The sequence below is a fragment of the Neopsephotus bourkii genome, unplaced genomic scaffold (genome assembly GCF_033783945.1).
Source record: "Neopsephotus bourkii isolate Nb327-2 ecotype Australia unplaced genomic scaffold, CSIRO-AGI_Nbou_v1 NB_388, whole genome shotgun sequence".
In the NCBI taxonomy this organism is placed as follows: Eukaryota; Metazoa; Chordata; class Aves; order Psittaciformes; family Psittacidae; genus Neopsephotus; species Neopsephotus bourkii.
In genome coordinates, this window is record NW_026900893.1 from 1 (window position 1) to 22870 (window position 22870).

Sequence of the window (22870 nt, forward strand, 5' to 3'; positions counted from 1 at the left end):
CCATTTCTAGGAAGTTTTAAGCTGTTTCTGGCTATTTCTAAACAATTTCTGACCATTTCTAACCTAAATTTGCCCATTTCTAATTAGTTTTTACACATTTGTAAATATTTGCAACCCATTTTTTCTTCCTTCTAAGCTGTTTTAAGCCATGAATTGGCTATTTCTAAACTTTTTTGCCATTTCTATCCAATTTTGTCCTCTGTGTAAAACTTTCAAAGCCATTTTTGGCCATTTCCAACCCAGTTTTGACATTACTAAAACATTTTAAGCCATTTTTGGCAAATTTTAACCCTTTTTTGCATACCTCTGTTCTTTGTTAACACTTCCTTGACTATTTGTAACCCTCTTTTGCCCATTTCTAACTTGTTTTAAGCCATTTTTACTATTTCTAACCCATTTTTACCTCCTTCTAACCTGTTTGAAGCCATTGTTGGCTATTTCTAAACCCAGTCTTGGCCATTTCTAACCCAGTTTTGCCCATTTCTAGGAGGTTTTAAGGTGTTTCTGGCTATTTCTAAACAATTTCTGACCATTTCTAACCTAGATTTGCCCATTTCTAATTAGTTTTTACAAATCTGTAAATATTTGCAACCCATTTTTACTTGCCCCTAAGATGTTTGAAGCCATGAATTGGCTATTTCTAAACTTTTTTGCCATTTCTATCCAATTTTGTCCTCTGTGTAAAACTTTCAAAGCCATTTTTGGCCATTTCCAACCCAGTTTTGACATTACTAAAACATTTTAAGCCATTTTTGGCAAATTTTAACCCTTTTTTGCATACCTCTGTTCTTTGTTAACACTTCCTTGACTATTTGTAACCCTCTTTTGCCCATTTCTAACTTGTTTTAAGCCATTTTTACTATTTCTAACCCATTTTTACCTCCTTCTAACCTGTTTGAAGCCATTGTTGGCTATTTCTAAACCCAGTCTTGGCCATTTCTAACCCAGTTTTGCCCATTTCTTGGAGGTTTTAAGGTGTTTCTGGCTATTTCTAAACAATTTCTGAGCATTTCTAACCTAGATTTGCCCATTTCTGATTAGTTTTTACAAATTTGTAAATATTTGCAATCCATTTTTACTTGCCCCTAAGGTGTTTGAAGCCATGAATTGGCTATTTCTAAACTTTTTTGCCATTTCTATCCAATTTTGTCCTCTGTGTAAAACTTTCAAAGCCATTTTTGGCCATTTCCAACCCAGTTTTGACATTCTAAAACATTTTAAGCCATTTCTGGCAAATTTTAACCCATCTTTGCATACATCTATTCTTTGTTAACACTTCCTTGACTATTTGTAACCCTCTTTTGCCCATTTCTAACTTGTTTTAAGCCATTTTTACTATTTCTAACCCATTTTTACCTCCTTCTAACCTGTTTGAAGCCATTGTTGGCTATTTCTAAACCCAGTCTTGGCCATTTCTAACCCAGTTTTGCCCATTTCTAGGAAGTTTTAAGCTGTTTCTGGCTATTTCTAAACAATTTCTGACCATTTCGAACCTAGATTTGCCCATTTCTAATTAGTTTTTACAAATTTGTAAATATTTGCAACCCATTTTTTCTTCCGTCTAAGCTGTTTTAAGCCATGAATTGGATATTTCTAAACTTTTTTGCCATTTCTATCCAATTTTGTCCTCTGTGTAAAACTTTCAAAGCCATTTTTGGCCATTTCCAACCCAGTTTTGACATTACTAAAACATTTTAAGCCATTTTTGGCAAATTTTAACCCTTTTTTGCATACCTCTGTTCTTTGTTAACACTTTCTTTTTCTATTTGTAACCCTGTTTTGCCCATTTCTAACTTGTTTTAAGCCATTTTTACTATTTCCAACCCATTTTTACCTCCTTCTAACCTGTTTGAAGCCATTGTTGGCTATTTCTAAACCCAGTCTTGGCCATTTCTAACCAAGTTTTGCCCATTTCTTGGAGGTTTTAAGGTGTTTCTGGCTATTTCTAAACAATTTCTGACCATTTCTAACCTAGATTTGCCCATTTCTGATTAGTTTTTACAAATTTGTAAATATTTGCAACCCATTTTTACTTGCCCCTAAGATGTTTGAAGCCATGAATTGGCTATTTCTAAACTTTTTTGCCATTTCTATCCAATTTTGTCCTCTGTGTAAAACTTTCAAAGCCATTTTTGGCCATTTCCAACCCAGTTTTGACATTACTAAAACATTTTAAGCCATTTTTGGCAAATTTTAACCCTTTTTTGCATACCTCTGTTCTTTGTTAACACTTCCTTGACTATTTGTAACCCTGTTTTGCCCATTTCTAACTTGTTTTAAGCCATTTTTACTATTTCTAACCCATTTTTACCTCCTTCTAACCTGTTTGAAGCCATTGTCGGCTATTTTAAACCCAGTCTTGGCCATTTCTAACCCAGATTTGCCCATTTCTTGGAGGTTTTAAGGTGTTTCTGGCTATTTCTAAACAATTTCTGAGCATTTCTAACCCTATTTTTGCCCATTTCTAATTAGTTTTTACAAATCTGTAAATATTTGCAACCATTTTTACTTGCCCCTCTAGATGTTTATTTCAAAATCCAAAGCATCCATTGCAGGAAAAAAATCCAAGAATTACATGAGTACGTACATGCTATAGGGTTATCTGGTTTTACTGCGAAAAGTGGTGATCTCTTTCAGGAATTTGTTAAGAATTTTCTTGAAAAACTGAAGTTCAGACAGAAGCTCAGTTTTTACTTAAACAGTCTTTTTAAAGGCATTAAAGGAATTATTGGCAACTAAACTCCAAAACAATAGACAGAGAAGGGGCACAAGAAGGGTATGCCTGTACTTTAAGTCTTCTGGAAGTACAGAACAGTTTAGCAAGCTATGGACATCATCACTGGAATGAAAAGAACCCTACAGTGTATTCTTCAGTGGATTCCGAGCACCCCAAAGAGGAACCAGATTTACATTTTCCATTGCACATTCACTGTATTAAAAAACAAACTTAAAACACAAGTCCTGGTCAGAATTTCTGAGGGAATATGCAAGATATTCAGCATTCTTCAAGAATTTTATAACACTGAACTGTGTTAAATTTCCACTGTTCTCTCAGAAAATGCACAATGCTCTCCAGTTTCCAGAACCTTCTGGATGTTACTGAAATTCATTAAAAATAGCTGGAGCAGAGGATGACTTGCATTAGAAATAACAGAAGTATTTCTAAATTTCTACTTGTCTAGACCAGGCAAGAATGAGTCACATTTATAATTGTTAGTGTTATTATTATATTAGTATGTCTTAGGTCAGGGAATTACTCTGCTGAAGCACATGATGAAGTTATTTTATCCGATATTCCCATTTAACCAGTTGACATGTCTGACCCTTCAACTTGCTGACAAGTTTCACTAAATATATTCCCTTACAGAAAGAACTTTCCAAAAGTAAAGATTTTCTCCTTAACTAAGCACTTTTTCTGAGCCATTGTTACGCTGCCATAAATAGAATGCTTGTCTGGCTTGTATGAAAACGTGTAAACAGTTTACTTACTAGTGACCCTTAGCTCCACCATCACTGTCCTGGCTCTTCTATATGATATATTTAAGCTCTGCAGAAAACCAGTCTGTGCTAAGGAAGGGCCTCAGTGCCTTTTTAAGTTCCAGTTGACTTAACTGAAGAAAGTTTTAGAAATGAAAGACAGCATCAAATGATGGGTAAAATCTGAAGGACAAGCAGGTGGAATCAAATTTTGTAGAAGCAGGGGAAATGGAAAATCTTTTCCATCTTTCTCTCTGCATAAAAGCCTCAAAAACTTACATGTGTAACAAGAACATCACTTATATTCAGTTTGTACTGTATGCAGTTCTTACCAACACTACCTCCCAGCCTAGAATACTCAGTCCAGCCCTGTGCAGGCAAAATAGCAAGGCAGGCAGGATGCAATCGACCAGAGCTTACTACCTGTGGGGACAAAGAGCAGCATAGTTGCCTTACTCTTCCACGAACTCTAACATCAGGTCTTTCAATATGCTACCTACTGAAAGGCCTGAGAAATGACTACTTGTTCAGTACAATACTGCACTGAACAAGTAGTCAATACTGCTGCAGTCAATACTGCAGAAAAAGGACTGAGAAAAGCACAGTAAAAATGTCAGAGACAGTTTTAAGGGTATGAAAGAGGTAAGTTCACAGAAATTTTCCTTCCAGAAAACTAGGCCTGCCATGAGAAGCAGCACAAGTAATACCTTCTGCACAATTTGAGAGACGCATCATTGAGTAAATCAAAGCATCATAAACTAACAGGCTTATTCTGCTCAGACAAGTAAGTCTCTTGGTATCTAGTAGAATAAGCAGTAACTACTCTCTACAGACACTACAATTAAGATTTTGCAAGATGTTGAGCCTGTAGTTTCATCTCACCTGCGCCTAGAAAAAGTTTCTTAGTGACTACCTCAGACACTTTAGATGTAAATTTTGGGGGTTTATTTTTAGCTTGAAACTGTTACCATTAAACAAAAGTTAATTAATTAATTTGCTTTTAAATTCATAAGGGATTGTTAAACTAACACATTTTCAGAAACTGCTACTGGGGAAACTCTCCGATTTGCTGTATGCTGTATTAGTGAAGTACACAACGTACTTGCAAAGCTGATCTTGTGCAAACAGAATTACCAAAACAACAGCACTAGCTCTGCCATACTGATAAAAGCTATGCAGGCGCTGTAACATAGTTCAGAGAACTAAATGGTCACCTTGGAAGCCCATAAGGCAGAAAACACGTCTGTAGTCCCTCAAATCTCTAAGCAATAATCTCTTTAACATTATAAAACGTATTTCTGCTTGCCATTGCCACAATGCTAACCCATACTGCCAGATTAATGGAGAAGATTGAGAGGGAGTAAGAGACTACAAATGTTACAAATCATCCGTTGAGGACTCAATCATAGCTAAGGTTTAAGTCTTCAACACAATCACGGTATTTCTGTATTTCACATCTAGTAATACGACTCTCATCTGAATGCATCAAGTGATGGGTCACAAAAAACCTCCATCACCTTGCCAATTTCTTCATACTTCACCTGTAAGGAAACACAAAGGGGTTCTGAGCAGCCTGTGCATCCCTTTATAAGATCACAATTTCACTGCGAGACTGCACACCAAAACACTGGAGAGAGAAAGGCAGGCAAAATGGTTACGAGCCCCACCTCCAGTTGGTACTAGTAACTGTCTTGCAAGTCTACCCAGGTTTCACACAGATACCAAGCTACCTGCAGTAAATGCAAATTACTAGAATTAGTCAAAATTCATTAGTGACTAAAGTCAGTCTATTTCTAATTAGAACACTGTAGTCAGGATTTACTTAAATCTGCCTAATGCTCATATACCAAAATGACAGGTGCTTTCTACATACCCAAAATAAACTGCTTAACAGAATCTTTGGCAGGAAACTAGTCAAAGTGCTAAAATCATCTGTCTGCTATGAACCTGCAGCTGTTGCAACTCTGACAGTCATCAGAGATTTATGCAATTACTTGATACCATGGGTCACCAAAGACAACTTCATTCACACTCAAACAACAAAAGCAGAAGATCTGCCACAACAGTTATCTTGCTATAGAAGTGAGTTGGAGAAGGGAGAGGTTTACGAGGGGGAGAGGGAGAAGACTTGGAGCAACATGCAACAAAAAGCAACTCACGTGCCCTTTCAAAATCCCCAACTTTTTGATTGCATGTGACCACATTCTCTGCAGAGCTTGAGCTGTCTTCATTGTTGCAGGATATAATCTGTGAGGGGACGCCGTACATCCCCGCCTTTTCATGTTTCCACCACTCAACCCGGTTATGTAATTCTAATACAATAGTGGCCTACATACTCAAACAAATCCTGCCCTCAGTTTCACACAGAAACACATCAAAACCACAGTAGAGAAAGCTACTGGGAGTTTAACTCTCACTTTTAAGAGACTCCAGGAAAAAGCAATACTATAATCTTCTGTTAAAAAAAAAAATCAGTGTCAGAAACGGATTGATACGTAGCACATATGGGTTCACCCTGCCAGGAACCTACTTGAAACTTAAGAGAAAAAAAAAAGGCTTCAAAAGCACAGTGCAGATTATTTGAAAATTCATATGCTGGCTATAATATTTTATAGTAGAAATTATCATTTGACTCTTATTATCTTGAGTAACACTGTGGTTTAGCAGCCTCTATCAAACAGCAAATCTTATTAATTTAACTGCTGAATCCAGGAAGTGCTTATGCAGAAATAACCATACACATCTGAGTAACCCCTTCAACTGCACATGTAAAATTACACACTTGTGAAACTGTGGACTTCGCTCCAGCAATAAAAAGGGAAAGAGAAAAATTACGACAGCTACAAATAAGAGATACTCCCTCTGCCTTTACACTTTTAGTAAGTTATGTGTAAGAATGACAAGCTAATCACACAGCCAGACAGATGACTTTACTGAAAAATAGGTGAAGCTATCAGTTCCAGCTGTGCTGCATGAATGCTGTGAAATTTAATAAGCCTTAAGTGAACTTTTCCCCTGGACTTTACTCAAGTTTCACAGGCTGTGAACAGATAGGAACACACGCCAAGATCAGTACACAATACTAACCAAAACCTTTTTCATCAGTGGAACAAATTTAACTGTTGGAAGAGTAAGAATTCAGAAGGCAATAGAAAATGTGGAAGCTTGGGGTGGGGGGGGGGGGGGCGGGGTTTTTTGTTTGTTTTGAGGTGGTTTTTTTTTTTTTAGGTTTTTCCATTTAGAATCAAGTTGGAATACAACATCCTGTGTTTTGACTGTCACCTCATCTCTGCACTAGCCAGAACTAGAATGAAAACAGGCTGGCACCTTCAGTGCTGACTTGCCAAGGGTGAACTCCATTCAACCTGCACCAAGGGGGTCCAGGAAAAGCACACCAACACCAGCCTCTGATTGAAGCTTCCCACTTCTAGAGCACATATCATATCATATCATAGAATGGTTTGGGTTAAAATGGATCTTAAAGATCATCCAGTTCAACCCCTCCACTCTGGTGAAGAACCAGCTTCCTTACCTCAGCATAGTCTCCCCAGCAGAAAAGCTAGTCAGAAGTTTTACACCTAGCATTGTCTGTTTTGATCTCTTCCTCTCTGTAGATGTGCTTTCATGAAGTATTTGTGTATCGTATAGCAGATCTTTGCTTAGGATCTAGGAGGGAAATATGACCCCCTTTGTCAAGACAGGGAAAATGGAAGACCCAGGATACTAGGGCTCATGTGAGAAACTTTTTTTTTCCCCAAAATGCATTTAGAAGCAGTAATCTAAAGATCAGGGTTATCTAAAAAGACCTAGTTAAAGAAAATATAAATTCAGCATAACATTTCTAATCATTTGTTCCTCATAGACGTGGTGAGTTGAATGTCATTACACAGAAACACACACAGTACTGGTTTTAATGCAAAAGAGATTACATAATGAAAAACTTCTCTTAATCATATTTCACTTAGAAGTTACACTAATCACTTCGTATAGTTTGTAAATTCTATCTACAACAGTATGAGCAAATGCTATACAAGTACAACATGCCTATTCCAGGCATCCAAAGACCAAACTTTACTTCTTGAGTTGCACAAAAACTTTTAAAACCATCACATGAGAATTGTTTACTAGGCAATAATTAAGGTTTTTTTTGTTTTACTTCCTTTGGGAACAGTTTGTATCTGGCATGACAACAACAACACCCACAGTCATCACTTGACACTGTGCTCAGCACTATTTCACTGTGAATTTTCATCCCAGTTAGCAAAGCTACGCTTTCTTGAAGAATACCCAGGGCCAAAACTGTCAGCAGAGCCAAGAGCATAATTCAGGTTTCTTGACTTCAAGTTGAACAGCCTTTCCACTGAAATGTGTTGTGCAAAGAAGCAAACATGTGGGCTGGGAGTTGGATTTGATGATCTCCAGATGTCTCTTCCAACACTGACAATTCTGTGATTTCCTCTGTATTTATGAATCAGAAGTCTTACAACAGCCCCTGCCATAGGAAAACAGGGGTCAACCTTCTCCCATTGTGAGACTTTTAGCCAGCTAACAGTTGAGGAAAAATTCCGGGGATGTCAGAACTTGTATTCATTTCTACCTCTCATTGCACAAGGACTCTAAATGCCTTCCAGACTGCAAACTGAACTAAAATCCAGTCCTATGCAGAAATGATGAGATGAAGGGCAACAGCATAGTTCACCAGACCATTGAGAATATTAATCGACAAGCACATCCACATCTCATTTGCATTGTAACTCTGTTACTAACATCCACTGCATAATGCCCAGATTTTCTAGTGCACAAGGACTGTTGAAAAAAATAAGGAAAGGAGATGGAAAAATGCTGCATATGCACAGAAGACCTCTGCTGACCTGGAGCTCTGACAAGTTCTATGCTTTTAAATTCAAAATAGATCACTTAATCCAGCTCACAGCATGCCAGTGACAAATTATGCTTAAATGTAACAAAGGGTATCATGCAGTAAGCCCACAGCAGCAGTCCTTGAACTAGCATTCTTTGAATGGTTCACAAATGAAATTGCATCTGCAGTTGAAGAATTTTTGCGGAAATTTGCAACACATCAAAACAGAAGCGTGTGGCTTGAGTTTTGCAAATATTTAATTGCTCTGCAATTCCAAAAAAATGAAAGGAATAAGAAGTAACCTGGACACCAGCTACTTCTTATTCAGAACCAGCAGAGAATGCGGCAGAAGGCATCCTTTTGCTGGATTACTGAGTAAAGCACTTAATCTCTGAATAATTTCATTTGTTTCAACTTTGTATTAAAGTAACACCTAAATAAAACTGGGGAGGCTGCATGTATAAATGCCCAAGTAATGCATACACTAGTCCCATCTGAGGAAAAAAAAGCAAGCTGTTTTTTTCAAGGAAATTTTTACCTGTCCATGCCAGTAAGCTACTGCCTAGGAAAACTGCTTCCTACGCATTTAAAGCCAAGCATTTACCAATTACATTGAAGACTTTGACAATGCAGGACAAGCACTTTGAAAGAAAAAGGGATACGTTGGAGTGTATGGAACTTTGGGGACAGGTGAGCAGTCAACAGCGAGTTTGTGGGTCAGGGTTAATGGGAGAACAGCGATGGGAGACATTACTGTGGGGATCTGTTACAGACCACCTGATCAAGAGGAATTTGTGCGCTCTACAGGCAGGAACAGCCTCATGCTCTCAGGCCCTTGTTCTCACAGAGGACTTCAATCACCCTGATATCTGTTGGAGCGACAATATGGCCCGGCACAAGCAATCCAGGAGGTTCCTCGATTGTGTGGAAGACAACTTCCTTCTGCAAGTAATAGAGGAACCGACAAGGAGAGGTGCCATGCTTGACCTTGTGCTCACCAACAGGGAAGAGCTCGTAAATGTGACATTCCAGGGCAGCCTTGGATGCAGTGATCACAAGATGGCCGAATTCAAGATCCTCAGGACAGTGAGAAGAGTGTGCAGCGAGCTCGCTGCACTGGACTTCAAAAGAGTCAGATTTTGGCCTCTTCAGAAACCTGCTTAGTAAGGTTCCATGGGATAGAGCCCTAGAGGGCAGGGGGCCCAAGCCTCTTGGTTGATATTCAAGGATCACCTGCTATAAGCTCAGGAGTGTTGCATCCCAACCAGAAGGAAGTGCAGCAGGAGGGCCAGGAGACCTCCTTGGATGGATAAACAGCTGCTGAGGAAAATTCAAAGGACAAAAGAGGCTTCTAAAAGGCGAAAGCAAGGACAGGCAGCCTGGGAAGAATACAGGGAGGTTGTCTGGGAACCTAGGGACCAGGTTAGGGAAGTTAAGGCCCAGTTAGAATTAAACTTGGCTAGGGATGTTAAGGATAATAGGAAGGGATTCTATAGGTATGCAGTGAATAAAAGACAGACTAGGGACAACATGGGCCCTCTCCAGAAGCTATCAGAACTGGCTACCCTGGAGAAGGCTGAGGCTCTTAGTGACTTCTTTGCCTCAGTCTTCACTAGCAAAGGCTCTGAGCACACCACCCAAGTCTTGAAACGCCGACACAGGGACTGTGAGAATGAAGACTTTGGGCCCACTGTAGGAGAGGATCTGGTTCGAGACCATCTTAAAAACCTGAACGTGCACAAGTCCATGGGACCTGATGAAATCCATCCGCGGGTCCTGAAGGAGCTGGTGAATGAAGTTGCAAAGCCACTGGCCATCGTATTTGACAAATCATGGCAGTCAGGTGAAGCTCTCAATGACTGCAAAAAGGGAAATATAACCCCCATTTTCAAGAAGGGGAAAATGGATGGCCCAGGGAATGACAGACCAGTCAGTCTCACCTCTGTGCCTGGCAAAATCTTGGAGCAGATTCTCCTGGAAAGCATGCTAAGGCACATGAAAACCAACAAGGTGCTTGGTGACAGCCAGCATGGCTTCACTAAGGGGAAATCCTGCCTGACCAATCTGGTGTCCTTCTATGATGGGGCTAAGGAACTGATGGACAGGGGCGGAGCAGTTGATGTCATCTACCTGGACTTGTGCAAAGCGTTCGACACTGTCTCACACAACATCCTTGTCTCTAAACTGCGGAGACATCAATTTGATGAATGGACCACTCGGTGGATAAAGAAATGGCTGGAGGGCCACACGCAAACAGTTGTGGTCAACGGCTCCATGTCCAGCTGGAGACCAGTAACAAGTGGTGTCCCTCAGGGATCGGTGTTGGGACTGGTCTTGTTCAACATCTTTGTCGCTGACATGGACAGTGGGTTGAGTGCACCCTCAGCAAGTTTGCCGATGACACCAAGCTGTATGGTTCGGTTGATACGCTGGAGGGAAGGAATGCCATCCAGAGGGACACGCTTGTGAGGTGGGCTGATGCCAACCTCATGAAGTTTCACCATGCCAAGTGCAAGGTCCTACACCTGGGTCGGAGCAATCCCAGGTGCAGCTACAGGTTGGGAAGAGATTCAGAGCAGCCCTGAGGAGAAGGACTTGGGGGTGTTGGTTGATGAGAAACTTAACACGAACCAGCTTCAGTGTGAGCTCACAGCCCAGAAAGCCAACCATATGCTGGGCTGCATCAAAAAGAATGTGACTAGCAGGTTGAAGGAGGTGATCCTGCCCCTCCACTTTGCTCTCATGAGACACACATCTACCTCGGTACAGTTTAGCAAGATACTACCTAAACAACTTCCTTTTGACCACAATGCTTTCCATACTCCTCCTGCTCAATTACATGTGGCTCCCTGACTCACTCCAAGAATTCTGCTGTTTGGTTCTTCAAAGGAAGCCAAAACGGCTTCCTAAAGCATCAACAAGTTGCTCATCTTTTCCTACTGAATTGCTCTATTGCTGTATCTACACATCTTTAAGGTGTCTTTTAAATGCCTCCAGGGATACTGATTCAACCACTTCTCCGGGCAGCCTGTTCAAACACTTGTCAGCCCTTTCTGTGAAGAAGTTTTAACCTGATTATCTAATCTAAACCACCCCTGACACAGCTTGAGGTCATTCCCTCTGTCCTATCATTTGTTACTTGGGAGAAGGTAACTGGAGCCAACAACAAGGTGTCCTCAGACTCCCTTTCCTCAGGCTAAACAACACCAGCTCCTCTGCCACTCCTGCAAGGACTTGTGCTCCAGACCCTTCACCAGCTTTGTTGTCCTTCTCTAGACCTGCTCCAGCACCTCAGTGTCTCTCTTGCAGTGAGGGGACTGAACACAGGATTTGAGGTGCAGCCTCGCCAGTGCCCAGTACAGGGGGATGATCACTGCTCTGGCCCTGCTGGCCACACTATTTCCGATACAGGCCAGGATGCTGCTGGATCTGAATGCAGGACCCAGCACTTTGCCTTGTTGAACCTCATACAGGCCATAGCCTGTTGGTCCAGCCTGTCCAGATCCCTATGCAGAGCGTTCCTATTCTCCAGCAGATCAACATTCCCACCCATTTTGGTGTCATCTTCAAAATTACTGAGGGTGCACTTGATCCCCTGTCCAGATCACTGATAAAAGGTACTAAACAGAACTGGGCCCTGTACCGAGCCCTGTGGAACACCACGTGTTTGCCAGCTGGATTTAACTCCATTCACCACAACTCTTAGGACCCACACATCCAGACTGGAGAGGGGAAATAAAAGCAACACACAGAAAATTTTTAATGGAAAGACATGAAAATTGAAGCTCCTGAGTGGCTTTAAGGGTACTTTATGAGAAAAACATATTGTTTCCTGCTTTTTATTCTATCTTTGATAGAACAACAGATTACTACACTCACACATAGATTTTACCCTAGCATCCTGATCACCACTAACAAGTTATGTATCGTGTCTGCCCATATTCCAGAAGAAATATTTATGAAGGCTTTTGCAGGTATTAATGTGATGCCAGGACATAATCTGATAAATACATATATTAAGATATAGTAATACAAGAATATTTTATATACATATACACACACACACTAAGTTTATCTTCTCTGTAAAATAGATGAGCAGAAGGTATGCAGCATGAAAGGGGCAAAGACACAGAAGCACCAGGAGCTACATTTCCATCTCCTACTGAATTTGCAGAGGACTTTAAAGTCTAGGGCAGACTGGAAAAAGAAGTAGGAAAATCGTATTTCACAAGAAACTCCCAAGGTTTTTGCGAAGTTATTTTTGCACAACACAGACAACCTGTACAAGGCAGAAAAACTCAAGAGCAGATCGGAGGTGTACAACTCATAGCTAGACCAGACAGACACTAGGTGGTGCAGTAATGCTGCTGCTGAGGCACACATCGCTCCTCACCCTGTAAGATGTTAAGTACAGAATTTCTTTAGAGCTTTAGGATGACATCTTCAGGCTTTTGCTTTGGCACACAGTATGGTATTACTGCTCAGAAGAACTTGAATCAATATTATACAATATCTTTGTTTATTTCTCAAACTGGCATTTGAGGGATTTTTGCAAATATGATTTGTGTAAGTTCAAAAATTCTGAGAAAGGCCCAACAAGATGTTAGGCCAAAATCCCATTTCAAAACTTTCCTTTCACACTACAGACTGTAGGAAATGTTATGTTAAAGCACGGTGTTAGGTGTATGGAGTTCTTTGTTTAGTTTCTTTAATCTCAAGCATATATCCCACAATCAGTCAAGTGGATTTTTTTTAATTCCAGCTTCATTAAGTTAAAGTGCCTTTATTATTTTAAGTCACATAAAAGCAAGAATTTATTCACTGTTTATACAAAGGAAATAAAAATATTCCCCAAGCAGTTTTATGTTCTGAAAAAGAGAGAAATTTTTGGTACTACAAAGATAAACCATGCATATTATTCATCAACCATACCAAAGCACCATCGAAATGGATAGCTGAAAAATCCTAAATGAGATTTTGAACATGACAGTGGCACCTAAAGTCAGAATGCTACATTTGGCATAACAATAAAAAGGAGTATAATTGATTATAGTTATTTTTTGAGTGAAGCCTCTACTTCCAGGCTACTTTTAACCTGAACATAAGTTTACACTTTCAGGAAGTACATTGAGGCCCTTCAAGGTCTGTATTTTGCTGACATAAGGTCGTAATTTATCATCATACCAGAAAAGTCAAGCAACACCACTCAGAATTTTCATTCTTTTGTACTTCACAGTACTTGTGATCTCCACCAGTAACAGCAGCAGTTAATCATTTCACTTCAGTACCCAGAAATGACTTGGGATTGTGTGGTGCCTTCTTAAAATGGTGATGCGTATTGAACAACTGTCTTTTTAACAACTGCCTGCTCCTTCTCTTAACTACTGAAAGGGAGTAAAGCAGCCACCTGAACTGCTTTAGTGGTATGCTACAAGGAGCTGTTCCTCATTTACTACTACCCAGGGTAGGGAGGGGGAACGGTGAGAAGAACAAAAAGCAGTATTTACCCAGAAAAGTGTGACAAATTCAGAACATGAAACTCAGCACCAATTTACACCTTTGCATGCCACACAAATTAAAAATATACATGTAAAACTTCCAAACCTCTCTGGGATGAGGTAGAAGACATAAGCAAACTAGTTTACAGCTGAATTCTACTGAACTTAGATCCATACATATGCATTACCAGAAACCAGTACAATATCCCATTACAAATTAAATAAAAGCCTATTCAAGAAGGGTGAAAATTACATGCAATTGTTGCACTGCTTCCAGCAGGAAGAAAAAAATTGTTAAAAATTTGTGAGGGAATAACTGCAACTGAAATATGAAATTGTCATTTTTGAGAAGAAAATGGATCCATTTCCATGCCCCCTGACCAAAAAAAGTTTTTAGAAAACTATTTCTGCCTCTTAAGAAATATCACCTTGGGAACCAACATTTTGGTATTTTTTACATCAAAATTTTCTTCCTTTTCACATATAGCTTCAGTGGTAAGTGGTCTTCCCCAAGTATTCCAGGTAGGTGGAATTCTGGTAAGTGGTAAGCTGGTCTTCCCCAAGTATTCCAGAATGTGCAGCACCAGTCCAGCAGAGCAGCCTTGGAAACACCAATTTACTCTCCCACAGATGACGAAAGCGTTCTAAAGAAAAGAACAAACCTCACCCCCTCCAATCTTGTACTAAAGCAGATTTTTCCTGCACCTCTTTTTCAAAAACACAGCAAGGATTCAGGAGAGAAAGACCTGGAAGCCAAGCAATTCCAGTTGAAGATCAAAATTAATCTAGGTAGGATGCTGACAGATCAACATAGCATATGTATATATACACTGGAAAGTAAAGAGTTTACTTCCTGTTTTCTGTTCTGAATGGTTTTCCTAGGCTTTCACCTTGTCACTAAGCACCTTGACAGACTAAGGTGCTAGTCAATTTTTTAAAATACACTAGAAGGTAATGATACTGAAAGAGCACTAAACTTTCAGTTCACCTAATCAACACAAGCTTTAAAGGCTCTGACCTAACCATCCCCGTTTACTTTAACTGTAAAACCTACCACATTTCTTTCCAGCCACACTGTTTCTGTACGTTCTGCTCCTCAAGGTAAAATCATAGAATGGTTAGGGTTGGAAAGGACCTTAACATCATTTAGTTACAACCTCCCTGCCATGATGCCCATGCAAATGAAGTCTGACAATAAAAGTGCTTTAGCGGTTTGTGCATATGCTAGGTTGAAGAGGACCGCTTTCTGCTTGGCATAATAATGCAAATAATAATAAAAAGTTGTTCCTATATACTTGCAGCATCAGTTTTTGATGGGAAGGTAAATTAAATTCACTAGGTGTGCATAATCAATTTCATGATGCTAAACAAACCAATAAAAAAAATTAACCGTGAAAAGTGGAGCCACCATTCTTCAAGTCTCATTTCAGAATCAGTTATTCTCTGCAGTCAAAGCATAGCTTTTGTAGCATCTTAAAATAAAAAATTGAGAGAAAAAAACAAAGCACTATATGCATGATATGGTGCAAAGCTCCGATTACAGTTTTATTCAACTTCACTGATACACCTTCTACTGCTACTATTCTTGAATGCCTCAGCTTCCTGCACCCATATTCAAACAGCAAACCAAGCAGTAAAAGTGACCAATGCTAGTATCGACTGCTGTAGGAAACTGCATTTCTGCTATGCCATGGTTCTTACAGAATTGCACAAATGTTGTTATTCAACACCTACATCTCCTGAATCTGAGAAAAACAAGCTGGACATCTGTCTACTGCTTCCTGTCACCAGTTTTTAAAAGGCCAGTTAACTGCTGGGATAAAATCCAGGCAGGTCAGCATATATATTTAATCATCTAGTCACGATGGAAGACAACTCAAACAATACAGTTATTAGCTTCTGAGCTTAATCCCAAACTAGATTTTCTTCCCTTCTTAAGGTTTCCAGTATCCTTTGTTCTAATTCTATTAATAGAAGAATAGTATGCTGTATTCCTGGAAGCATTTTAATTTTGTTTGAGCATTCCTGTAGCAGTAGGATTGTCACATTAGCTTTTTTTTCATGACCAATGGAAATAAACCTGAATATGGGTCTGTGTTAATACATAAATGTTAATAGTACATTTGACCACATCTAAAACTCCGTAAAATTAAAACAATACAATGCAAAATTTCATACAACTATCAATGCCATGTCACTAACCCCAGAAAACATAAATGTCAAACAGAATGTCACTGATACAACAAGGTAGATAAATAAAAGCCCCAAATGCATTTAAACCTCCATAACAGTAAGAAGCTAATTCAAATTTCTGTTAAAAGTTACAAAACTGAAAATTCAATTTATATCACATCTCTATAAAATTAACCTGGTTTGAGCTTTAAGCTTGAAGTTCAGCATCATTCAGATACATGCCACAACAGCCAGCTTGATTTATTAGCCATCTCTGTTTTCTAGTTACACCAGTCACAGCTCTCTGCATTCCTTTTCTACTACCATACTCCTGCCTGCAGGCTCTAAAAGCAACTCACCTCTCCCTCTCAAGATGTCTCAACAGCCCACTCAGTTGTGCCAGAAAGCATAGCTGAATTTCACCCCTAAGCTTTAGGCATACGCAAGACAGGATAAACCTAAAGCAAAACCTGTTGCAAAAGGGGATTTAGTAATTTTCCTGTCATATAAAGTGGGATGCACGGATGCAAATAAAAATCTGGCAATTGCGTATGAAGGGTCTTATATTGATACTCCCGCCAACACATTTGGAATAAGGGGAAACAGCAAACAAGCAAACAAAACATCACCAAGTCCCTCCCAACATCTCAATTACCGGGAGATAGTGGATTAAGCCAGCTGCACCTGTTCCAGTAAGACATTCAGAACCCCTTTGCTCACAGCATTTTTCTCCTCAGGGCCTCCAAAGGAGAACAATTACTTCTTCAAACAGTAAAAGTAAGCATAAATGCTCCCCGCAGCTCTGAAATTTTCTGGGACAGCATCACCAGCAGCCTATATACAGTTGTGTTACACTGAAACTTACCATTTATGTGATGACACTTAAAAACCTTTTTAAGAGAACAAAACATGGGCAGATGACAGTGGTAAAATGAAAGTAAAATTCACTCCTCCATCCTTTTGCAGATTTGGAAGCTGAAGTATCCCACACAGTTATGTGCATGACTTTGCTAAATCTCAACACGTAATTATGGAGACCATTTCAAACACCCCCCAATTTACGTAGAAATTATTCCTACCAATAGCGTTAATGACAGCAAACAACCACTTACAAATCAACATAAGGTGCAGGGAGGTGAAATCAGCTGCCCCTTTTCTTTAATACTGAGATAGTAACTTTCACTTCGCCGATTCATTCCCAAAGCACTAATCCAAGTCTATCTGCAACCATTTTTGCTTCACTTGAAAGCACACCAGCAGAACAACTTGAAAATTAAGCCCTTGATGCAATCTCTCTACCAAGTCAACACTTCACAGGCATGTAATGTCAATGTAAGGAAACTCTGGGCTTTGCTTCAACCATTAAATGAAACCAAACTGACATAGCCCTATGGAACAGTGCCATTTCCACTGAACTGTAAACTGAAGAACACAAAGAATAAACTACCAGAACCAAATCAGCAAGTGACAGATCAAATGTTATTCCTCCTTCTGTAACTATTAGTCACTTTCATAAACCGCAAGAGGCTTTGAAAAGATCTGGAAAAGAAAAATCCATTTGCATATGTGGCTAAAAGAAAATTAAACAACTCGGAACCATAAACGTTTAAATTAAATTACCACCCAGAGCAAAGCTCACTTTGGTAGCAACTTAAAGCTCATTCTCAACTGAGATTCACACCAGAAAGTTTTTTTGTTGTGGTCTGAGCCACATAAAAGAGCATTTTAAGGGCCTTCTGATGCATAAAGCAGAAGCAAACCATGACAACAAAGCACTCTGTTTTTTTCCCATCTGACAAAGAAGTTATATACCTGCCTACAAACAAGCCCTACAAAAAGGTAAGAGAAATTTAGTCCCTTTTCAAATCACAGTAATCCAAGAGTTTTAGTTCATTCTTAACTGCAGCAGAAAACATATCTATTGGCTTCTACAAGGTAAAGCATGAAAAAAATATTGGGAAATAATGAAAATTAAGTCAATTATAACAGGCAGAGAAGTTAATGGATTAAGTTTAATGAATGAAATTCTATAGTTTAACAGCACAGGAATGCTAAAATTAAAAAGGCATCATAATAAACAGAAAAAAAATATTAAAAGCTCTACAAGAAAACAACAAAATATACTCAAGGCATCCCCATATGTCAGATTATAAGAATTTCACATACACCAAAGCGACCAACAGTACTCTGGTACAGGGCCTCCCACGTTTTACCAATAGCTTGACAAGTGTGTCTAAGGCAGATGACCGAAGATCCCCCTAACTTCTTCTCCCATCTTAACCTATACATCCCTGAAACCTTTTAGGTGCATGGGGCATTGCACATGAACAGCCCGTGAAGTGTAATTGCCAGAGGGGCACTGAGTGCATAGCAGCTACTGGAAAGGTCAGTAGGCATCTATCTGCTATCAGCACCACATCTTTAGAAGTCTGAGCCTTTTTGTTTGCAAGGAGACCTACTGTAACATCATATGAGGTAAAGCACTACAAGGGAGCTCCTGCTGAACTACTGGGTCAGAAACAACATCCCTGCTTCGACACTAAACTGCAAGACTTTCAGGAAACAGAGTGCTAGAAAATAAAAATTTACAGCCAAACTGTAATTATTAGCCCACAGACAAAATGGTGCAAATGCAGTTCGACACATGAAGAGGAGTTCTGATGGCACCATCTAAGAAGCACACACATACATGTTACATACATACATAGCTACAATCAGCTGTGCTACTTTCACTTCAACTGCTTTAAAAATATATCAACTTTATGAACAGAATCATCAAAACTACTGACCACTTTTTATTTCTGGAATAAAAGTTACTTGGCAAAACAGTGTAATAAAAAAGGTAATCTGTTTTTCATTCTGCTCTGCAAATTTTCAAAAAGCTTCTGCAACACTGACAGAATGGAAGAATCCTCAGCCCCGGCCACTAGAAGAAACCCACATTACTTGGTAGGTTTTTTGCAGTGTTACAGCGTAGAAAGAAGAGCAACTAGTGCCAAGCACTGGCCCTGGCAGCAAGCTGCTCAGTTCAGGCAAAGGTCAACAATTTGCCTCTCACAGCTTTGTTTGTGGAGTCTGGAATGACAGTCTAGCTGGACATTCTGCTCATACTAAATCATAAAGGGTGAGCACCTGAAATGCTTCCCCATCACAGAATAGGCATGCATGTGCAAGGGAAGACATGGTAGGCTAAGTACATATATTATTAAGTAATAAATAAATAATGGATAGTTGTACTATTTTTTTGTAGCTGTTAGTGCACAGCTATTTTTCAAGATTTTTTTTTCCCCTTTCTTGATACCATGGTTTTCTAACAAGAAACGTTTATCCAAACTGCACTTGTAAAACACTAATGCAGTATTGTTAATCAGATCTTACAGGCTCAAACAGTGGAATATATAAAGATGTTGCTCTCATTATCTTACGGGGCACAACACAAGGCACTAACACCCAGAAAGCTGATGACATTCATCTGTCCGCTTAGTTAACTGCTACCACTCTCAGCCTTGAAGGAGCATTTTTATCTTTATTGTATTAAGTTACTAGATAGGATGAAGATGCCTGGAGGGTTCATGAAGGCATCTCTCCTGCTGTTTACTAAGTTAGATGATGTTTTATTCTTACACAGCATCAAGAATAATTGCATGTACATATTAGTTTCCACTGTACATTCCAGTTAAGATACATTCAGGAACATAATTCTCCCTTAAGGCTGGTACTTGCAGTACAGGTCTGTTATCAGCAGAGATCACAAAAACTCTTGGCAAGTTCTTCATTTGATGGTAAGAATGCATTCCAAATATGTTTCTAAAATGCAAAGTGATCAAGTTCATTTGCAATTTTAACAGTCATGAATTACACTATGCTATTTGGCTCATAAACCATATACGGTTCAGGTCATTCAAAAGAAGACGCCTGCAGCATCAATGACATCTACTTCCTAAGAAAATACTGCAACTTGCCACTTTCTGTTACACAAAGAACTCTAAAAATGTTTCCAATGTCAGCTGAATCCCCATTTGTCTACAGCTCTAATACTCAAAAGCTGTGAAAAATGGAATTCCTAGTACAGTAATATATTTTACACTGTTTGCATAACTTATTAAGAAAAACAAAGAGGAAACTAAAAATTGCAGCGGCAGTATCTCTCCAGATTACTTTTCTGTTTGTTTGTGTTTTGCTTTTTGGTTGTTTTTTGTTTTGTTGTCCTGTTCCCCCCCAAAACAAACATAGAAAAAACCCCAAACTTTTTAACTGTTGCCTTTATAAAAGAAACAGACTTGTGGTTTATTATGAACCATAATATAAGGAATATAACCACTGCAGAAGCCATTCTGACAATTTCTTCCTACTTAAATTGTACTTATGTACAGGACTCATAAGAAACATGAGCTTTCTCAGAATCTCAAAACAACTGGCAGGAGGGAAGATCAGCCAAAAATCCCTTTTTGCTGATCAGAGAAGTTGCCACTGAATTCATAGCCAACACAACCTACTTCCATACTGCACAAACTCAGATGTGAAATGAAAAGCAGCATTTAATTCTTCTTCCTTTACATGAAAGGCAGACCCTAAAACAGTCTGAAGAAACCTCATGTGCTCAGTAAAGACCTGACAACCCACACTTTTTGAATCAAAACAAGCACTGTCATTACTTCAAAAACACAATATTGAGAAAAGCAGGCCCAAAAATACGGGTATGTGAAACACATGCAAGGAGACTGATAGCATGTCTACCAACACACTGCTTGCTGACATGCACAAGGCGTCGTATTTCAGGAACCACTCTATACTCACAAGTATTTAAGCAATAGCCAGTTAAATTTTACATCTAAATTGTACATCTGTAAATACAAGCCCTGTGACTATTATAGCTCACACACAGGGTCAGACTTTCCATCCCACACTCAAACCCTATCCCCCTGCAAGACAAGTCACCAACACATTGTCATGGATATTTTTCTCTCATCAGAACCATCAGCAAATGATTACACCTACTTACTAAATGTACTGCAGCAACCTGCCAGATACAATGGGATGTGTCAAAAAAGCTAACAAGATGGTTAAGAAGAGATGAAACAGACAAGAGAGGAGAAAGATAACTGAAGGTTAGAATGAGCATGGGATAGTTACTCAGATCACCTGCAGAGCCTCTGTGAGTTATTAAAGAACAGCAAGCACCAAACAAGCAAAAAGAAACCCCAAACAAAACAACTCCCCTCCCAAAAAAAAAACCCAAAAACCAAACGAACCACAAACAAATAAAACCCCAACAAAACAACAAAAACCCCAATCCCCAACCAAACCAGAAAACCAGAAAGAAAACTAACCCCAAACCACACACACTGGAAATAATAGTATGAAAGAAAGTATTAACTGGTAAGTTAGCTAATGGCCAATAAACACCTGTAAGATGTGCAATACGGGATACTGGCTAACACACACAGCCCCCGTATTTAAAGGCCAGATACTTACAGTACTAATTATTCTACGGGCCACAAGACAAACTGTGACGCACAAGTTAAGTTCTGTTTATAGCTTCCATCCAGGTTTTACTGGGGTTGGTGAGATGAGTATAGATAAATCCAGTTTCCTGCACGCTGGCATGCGGACCGCATCGCCTCTCCAGTCCAGACACATGCTGCCTACTCCTAAACTCAGCTCCTTTGTAGCTACACAGATTGTTCAGCAATAGGACAGCATGTTTTTTCAGAAATACTGAACAGTCTTAAAAAAAAAAAAACAAACACAAAAAAACTAAACAAAACAACCCCCCAAAACCAACAAAAAAAAATAAAGCGTCAGGGACACGAAGAATAGGATTTTCCTGTTTCAGACCTGGGTGTTTCTCCATAGAAAAGGTTATTTTCGACTATAACACTGACCAGCATAGCGAGCACAACCCGTACTTAAGCTATAAAATTACGTTCTCTGTTCCGGTGTTCAAAGCGTGAGGCACAGGCCCGCGCTACAGAGAGGCAAGCGCCCGACGCCCCTCTGCTCCTGCCCTCCTCGGATTTAACCGGAAACCCCCGGTACTTCCACCGTCCTGAGCCACGCTCCCGGGACCCGCAAGCACCGGGCGCCCCTCCTCACACGGCCGGCCCCGGTCCGGCGCCAGGTCACAGCTAAAGCGGGCTTGAGCCGCGCCGGCACCTGTGCCACGCGCGCGCTGCCCACTCCTCTCTCTCCAGCCTCGCCCCTCGCGGCCGCGGGGCCCCTGCCAGGGGGACGCTACCACGGCCGGGACTGGGGGTGCCTGCGGGCGAGCTCGGCAGGAGGAAAAGAGCGGTGCGCGACGGGGAGGTTACCGACCTGCTCCGCCCCCCCTGCGGGCTCCCGTGGTTCGCTCCCGGCGGAGCCCTGCATGGCTCCCATAGTAACATCGCTGGCCAGGCCGCTGCCACCCCTGGACCCGGCCGCTAGCCCCAGGAACGCTTTTCCCCCGCCTCGCCCCCGCTGCCCAGGAAGGGCTGGAGGGAACCGGTCAGGCCGCTGGCCGGCGGGGGCGGCCGGAGCCCGCCAGTGACAAAGCCGGTACTGAGGAACCTGCCACAGAGCGACTTTGTACTGTCGAGGCCCGGCCGCCCTCCGCTGCCAGCCAATCAAGCCCGCGGTCACCCCGGGAAGGCGAAGAAACATTTTCATTCTCCCTGGGAAGAAAAGAATTGTTATTCTCCATTTACAAAAATATTTCTTGTGTTCTCGCCCTTGGCAGCAGATAGTAGCTGACGCCTGTCACGGGGTAAACGGGAGAGATGAGCCCCGAAGACCAGGCAGCATTTCTGACAAAGCGAGGCTTTCAGGCAGCATCCACAGCCCAGTGTTGCCACACAGAAACACACCAGTCATTTCTACCTGT

General features: G+C 40.4%; 1 long non-coding RNA gene across 1 annotated transcript in view; it reads right to left on the reverse strand.

The window, feature by feature from the left end:
* Positions 1–3541: 3541 nt before the first annotated feature.
* Positions 3542–22870, reverse strand: part of LOC133210122 (uncharacterized) — a 39125-nt gene continuing 19796 nt past the window's right edge. Inside the window, exon 3 of the long non-coding RNA XR_009724867.1 lies at positions 3542–3900. This is a non-coding gene — a long non-coding RNA (uncharacterized LOC133210122). The remainder of the gene's footprint in view (positions 3901–22870) is intronic.